The following is a 7053-nucleotide window of genomic DNA, read 5'->3' as shown; positions in this document are numbered from 1 at the left end:
AGGTCCCTAAATTTTCATGGGTTATTTTCAGGCTGGAGATGAGGGGGAGTCTCTTTTTTATTGTGTCAGAAGTGAATTGAGAATATACTGCAAGTTGCTTCTGGTGTGAGAGAATTGGACATCTGCAAGGACAAGTCCAGGGGATGTCCAGATATGTTACCATCCAGGCTTCTCTCATGTCCCACGTAGCCACAGCCCCTCCTTCCAACTCGGACAAACCATTGCTGCATGCGGAGGGGGGAGGAGGAGAGGCAGACCCATTATGCTCTGGCTCCTCCTTCAGCATCTGCACAGTGGTACCAGCCAAAATGGGGAATTTTATTTTTATTTCAAATATTTGTACCCCGCCCTTCTCAACCCCCTCTAAAGGGGAAGAGCATCAGATAAAACAGACTGTCGGATAAGCAAAGGTCGAATAAGCGAGACTCTACTGTATATCTATAGTAACAACCTTCTTGAGTTCATACACTTTTCTTCTTTAATTCAGAAGTATTAGCTCATCATTTTTCTAAAACTTATTTTTGCTCTTAGATATACAAGCTATATAGTTTATACATATGTATTATTTCATAATACTTTTAATTCGCAAATCATGTTGCAATAATTTTCTTCTGTTTTTTTTTTAAAAAAAATTAAATTTTTAAAAATAAATTAAATTTTTTAAAAATAAAATCCATAAAAAGTTTCCATTCCTCTTGCAGTTTTTGTGTATTTTCTTGTTTTAGAATTAATGTTAATTTGTCCATTTCAGCCATATAAAAAAATTAATATATTCATCTAGTGTTGGTTCCATAGTTTTGCTTATTCCTGAATATTGAGACTCTTCAGCAAGGGAGGCGGAAACGTCCTGCCATGGTTTGATGCCCATCTTCATTCCAGCAGGCAGGAACCTGGCTTTCATGTTGGTCAATATGTGTTGCAGCCAATGATAGGAAAATAACTCATCTAGAACAGAAGCAATAAGGAATACAAAAAGGAACAGAAAAGTTGAGGGGAGGAGCAGTAACAAATATTTTTTTTTAAAAAAAAAACCCTAAGGATCCAACATTTGTCTGTGCAAAACCAAGGGAAGCAGTTTCCTCAGTTCTGGGTGAGGACGATGTTTCTGCCTCCATCACTGGAAAAAACACATCTTGAGAAAGACCCTCAAGCTTTTTTTAGATCAGAAATACTGGACGTTGTAATATTTTGATTTCCTCGTGCAAAAAAAGTGCCAAAATCAATCAATCAATCAATTTTTGTGGATTTCAGTGGCTTCTCTGTGTAGTCTGACATGGTGGTTGTTAGAGTGGTCCAGCATTTCTGTGTTCTCAAATAATATGCTCAAATAAAACAACACTCAAACACAGGGAAACTCCAGAGAGGAAACACACACACACACAAAGGATTGAAGGGGATAATAGGAATTACAGTACACAACAAATAGTACATGAGCATTATACACAAGGTGAAATACACTCCAGCTTTTTACAATGGGATGCAGATTTCTTAACGAAGATATGTGGTTTGCCACAGAAGAAGAAAAAATGTGAAAATCGAACCGGCTGCTGCTTTGATGTAAAACTGGAGTAAAAAGAGAACTCTCATTCTCAGCAGTTTCTCAACTAAAATGGCAATTTCTAAGTTTCTCTACTAAACTGTGGCCCAATGGTATTTGTTTTCGGTTGTGGTACTATGGTGATAAAAATCTCATAACACAAAAATCGAAAGGGAATTATATGAAATTGTAGGGCTTCCCAGAAAACAAATTGTCAAGTTCTATTTATACCTCAAAAATTACTTCACTTAAAGGTCTTGGAAGAGACATTCCAAAGCCAATGCATCAAATAATCAAGATTGCGAAATTTGTGTGTAGAAACAGGGAAATTTCTACATGTTATGAAGTCCTTTGTCTTTAAGATGTGACATTCCTGAAAGCCTTGACATGCCACCCTAAAATAGTGATACTGATATGGTATGGATAAGACAGATAGGTATACATACCTACATACTAGAAATATTATGAAACTTGCTCAAGATTTGCTTGATTCTTGACAGCAATTGATGAGATTATGTTTGGATATAAATAACTGAGTCTTAAGATGAAAGCCCAGACGAACATGACTTAATATAAGGTGCCTAAAATAGGGAATAAAGTAAAGAACTCAAACATAACATATATGTGTTTCCCTCTGGCAGCAATTTATATGTATATGTGTGGCTACAGCCATAGGGCCCTTCCAGACAGGCCCAACATTACAGGATCTGATCCCAGATTTTCTGTTTATCCCAGACTATCTGGCAGTCCGGACTCATATAATCCAATTTAAAGCAGAAAACCTGGAATCAAATCCTGTAATATAGGGCCTCAAACATAGCATAACAATACACAACCTAAAGCAAATCAAAAACAGTTAAAGCAATATTAAAACAACAAGCAATAAAACAATACACCAGGGCGCAATAAAACTGGGCCTGGCCAGGGTAAAGGGTACAGATTAAAAGTGCTGATGTGACAAGGTGATATGTAGGATTATAGGGTAAGTGCAGTGTGCAGCAATCTTAATTTCTACTAAAGTGCTTCTGGGACTTGTTATTGGAGTTTTCCTATTCTGGAAAGGCACATCGGAACAGCCAGGTCTTCAAGTTCTTCCTAAAGACTACCAATGTAGGGGCCTGTCTAAGATCTTTGGGGAGGGTGTTCCAGAGTCAGGGGGCCACCACAGAAAAGGCCCTGTCCCGCGTCCCCACCAGGCGCGCCTGCGACGTAGGCGGAATTGTGAGTAGGGCCTCTCCGGATGAACGAAGTGAACGTGTGGGTTCATATATATATATATATAAGGCCTGCCTCCCTGGCCTCTACAAACCCCAGAAGTGTGGCAGCCTAAGGCGCGGCAGGGAAGGCCTGCCTCCCTGGCCTGCTGCTGCCTGCGTGGCTCGGAAGCTCTGCCGGAGTCTACTGAAGCCAGGGAGGGAGGGAGGTGCCCTTGGGATAAGCCAGAAGAAGGGTAAGGAAGCATGAGTAAGAAAATAATATACAAAATATATAAAATAATGTATAAATATTAAAATTAATATAGCGTCCCTACCTCGTGGATTTTCACTTATCGCGGGTGGTCCTGGAACGGAACCCGCATGATATGTGAGGGAACACTGTATTTTTATTTATTCTGTTGGTCACGGGGGTCTCTGTGTGGGAAGTTTGTCTCAATTCTATCGTTGGTGGAGTTCAGAATGCTCTTTGATTGTACATGAACTATAAATCCCAGTAACTACAGCTCCCAAATGACAAGATCAATACCCTCCTAATCCACAAGTATTCAAATTTGGGCATATCAGGTATTTGTGCCAAATTTGGTCCAGTGAATGAAACTACATCCTGCATATCAGATATTTACATGATGATTCATAACAGTAGCAAAATTACAGTTATGAAGTAGCAACGAAAATAATGTTATGGTTGGGGGTCACCACATGAGGAAATGTTTTCAGGGGTCATGTCATTAGTAAAGTTGAGAAACACTGAGGTAGGTTAAAAATACAGGTAGGCAAGTGTTGGTGTGTGAGAGAATAACATGTTGTATTTTGGGGGTAGTGTTCAGAGAATCATAGAATCATAGAATCAAAGAGTTGGAAGAGACCTCATGGGCCATCCAGTCCAACCCCCTGCCAAGAAGCAGGAATATTGCATTCAAATCACCCCTGACAAATGGCCATCCAGCCTCTGCTTAAAAGCTTCCAAAGAAGGAGCCTCCACCACACTCCGGGGCAGAGAGTTCCACTGCTGAACGGCTCTCACAGTCAGGAAGTTCTTCCTCATGTTCAGATGGAATCTCCTCTCTTGTAGTTTGAAGCCATTGCTCCGCGTCCTAGTCTCCAAGGAAGCAGAAAACAAGCTTGCTCCCTCCTCCCTGTGGCTTCCTCTCACATATTTATACATGGCTATCATATCTCCTCTCAGCCTTCTCTTCTTCAGGCTAAACATGCCCAGTTCCCTAAGCCGCTCCTCATAGGGCTTGGTCTCCAGACCCTTGATCATTTTAGTCGCCCTCCTCTGGACACATTCCAGCTTGTCAATATCTCTCTTGAATTGTGGTGCCCAGAATTGGACACAATATTCCAGATGTGGTCTAACCAAAGCAGAATAGAGGGGTAGCATTACTTCCTTAGATCTAGACACTATGCTCCTATTGATGCAGGCCAAAATCCCATTGGCTTTTTTTGCCGCCACATCACATTGTTGGCTCATGTTTAACTTGTTGTCCACGAGGACTCCAAGATCTTTTTCACACGTACTGCTCTCGAGCCAGGCGTCCCCCATTCTGTATCTTTGCATTTCGTTTTTTCTGCCAAAGTGGAGTATCTTGCATTTGTCACTGTTGAACTTCATTTTGTTAATTTTGGCCCATCTCTCTAATCTGCCAAGATCGTTTTGAATTCTGCTCCTGTCCTCTGGACTATTGGCTATCCCTCCCAATTTGGTGTCGTCTGCAAACTTGATGATCATGCCTTCTAGCCCTTCATCTAAGTCATTAATAAAGATGTTGAACAGGACCAGGCCCAGGACGGAACCCTGCGGCACTCCACTTGTCACTTCTTTCCAAGATGAAGAGGAAGCATTAGTGAGCACTCTCTGTGTTCGTCCACTTAACCAATTACAGATCCACCTCACCGTAGTTTTGCCTAGCCCACCTTGGACTAGTTTCCTTGCCAGAAGGTCATGGGGGACCTTGTCGAAGGCCTTACTGAAATCCAGGTACGCTACATCCACGGCATTCCCCGCATCTACCCAGCTTGTAGCTCTATCGAAGAAAGAGATCAGATTAGTCTGGCATGACTTGTTTTTGATAAATCCATGTTGACTATTAGCGATGACTGCATTTGTTTCTAAGTGTTTGCAGACCGCTTCCTTAACAATGTTTTCCAGAATCTTGCCCGGTATCGACGTGAGGCTGACCGGATGGTAGTTGTTTGGGTCATCCTTTTTTCCCTTCTTGAAGATTGGGACCACATTGGCCCTCCTCCAATCTGCTGGAACTTCTCCCGTTCTCCAAGAACTCTCAAAGATGGTTGCCAATGGTTCCGAAATGACTTCCGCTAGTTCCTTCAGTACTCTTGGGTGTAGTTGATCTGGCACTGGGGACTTGAACTCATTAAGAGCGGCCAGGTATTCCTGGACGACTTCTTTCCCAATTTGGGGTTGGATGTCCTCCAATCCCTCATCCACTCCATCTTGCTGAGGTTGAAGACTCTCTTTTTGTGAGAAGACCGAGGCAAAGAAGGCATTAAGTAGTTCTGCCTTTTCCCTGTCCCCTGTCAGCATTGCCCCATCTTCTCCTCGAAGAGGTCCTATCGCCTCCTTGTTTTTCCTTTTTCTACTGACATAAGAATAGAAGCCCTTTTTATTGTTTTTAATGTCCCTGGCAAGTCTGAGCTCGTTTTTTGCTTTAGCTTTGCGGACCTTTTCCCTACAGGTGTTGGCTATTTGTTTGAATTCTTCTTTGGTGATTTCTCCCTTTTTCCACTTCTTGTGCATGTCTCTTTTGTGTCTTAGCACAGTTAGAAGTTCTTTGGACATCCATTCTGGCTTCTTTGCACTTGTCCTATTTTTTCTCTTTGTTGGCACGGTTTGCAATTGCGCCTTGAGTATTTCACTCTTGAGAAATTCCCATCCATCCGTAGCTCCCTTGTCTTTTAGTATCTGTGTCCACGGAATGCTGCTCAGCGTTTCCTTCATTTTTTGGAAATCAGCTCTCCTAAAGTCCAAAATGCGGGTTTGATTTGTCTTAGTTTCGGCCTTCCTTTGTACCTCAAATTGCAGGAGCACGTGGTCACTTGCCCCTAAGGATCCTACCACTTCGACCGCATCTATCAGGTCCTCCGCATTTGTTAGGATGAGATCAAGAGTAGCCAATCCCCTTGTTGCCTCTTCTACCTTCTGGACCATGAAATTGTCTGCAAGGCAAGCGAGGAATTTGTTGGACCTTGTACTCTTGGCCGAGTTTGTTTTCCAGCAAATATCGGGATAGTTGAAATCGCCCATGACTACTACATCTCTTCTCTGTGCCTGTTTGGTCAACTGTTGGCAGAAGACTTCATCAAGTTCTTCCTCCTGGCTTGGGGGTCTGTAGTAGACTCCTACAACGACATCTTTTTGAGTCCCAGTTCCCTTGATTCTTATCCAGATGATTTCAAGCTGGTTTCCCAGATTGCTGTCTTGAATTTCTTCTGCAGCATAAGAGTTTTTGACATATAAGGCTACTCCGCCTCCTCTCCCCTTTGTTCGGTTTCTGTGAAAGAGGTTATACCCCTCGATATCTACATTCCAGCGATAGGAGTCATCCCACCAGGTTTCAGTGATGGCTATGATATCATATTTGTGGTGTTGTGCTAGAAGTTGGAGTTCGTCTTGTTTATTTCCCATGCTCTGTGCATTAGTGTAAAGACATGTGAGCCCCTGGGATCTTCCCTTGAGCTGTTTAATTGGGATTATTGTGCTTTTGGTACTTGGTCCTTGTTGTGTTTGTGCAGCCCTCCGTTTAGCCTTCTGGCGATTCCCAGACATTATGGGTAAAGTAGTGTTCGCAAGGCTGTTGTCCCCCTCCCCCGGTGGACCTAGTTTAAAGTGCGTCTAATGAGGTTTGCGAGTCTGTGAGCAAAAAGGTGTTTTCCTACTTGTGTGAGATGCACCCCATCCCTTGCCAGTAGGCCATCCTCCTGGAATAGCAGGCCATGGTCGAGGAAGCCAAAGCGTTCCTCCTGACACCATTTTCTAAGCCAGTCATTGACCTGTACTATTTTTCTGGCTCTTGTGGGTCCGTGTCTTACAACAGGGAGGAGGGATGAAAAGACCACCTGTACATTACATTCTTTTAGCATTGCTCCTAGAGCTCGAAAATCATTTGTGATCTTTTGAAACGTATGCCTTGCAGTATCATTGGTTCCTACATGAATCAACATGAGGAGAGGACGGTGATAGGGCTTGAGGAGCCTGGTGAGCCTCTGAGTGATATGGTGTATTTTTGCCCCCGGTAGGCAGCATATTTCTCGAGCCATCCCATCCGGTCTGGAAAT

The sequence above is a fragment of the Anolis sagrei genome, chromosome 2 (assembly GCF_037176765.1).
Source record: "Anolis sagrei isolate rAnoSag1 chromosome 2, rAnoSag1.mat, whole genome shotgun sequence".
Lineage (NCBI taxonomy): Eukaryota > Metazoa > Chordata > Lepidosauria > Squamata > Dactyloidae > Anolis > Anolis sagrei.
This window is presented reverse-complemented; position numbering follows the sequence as displayed.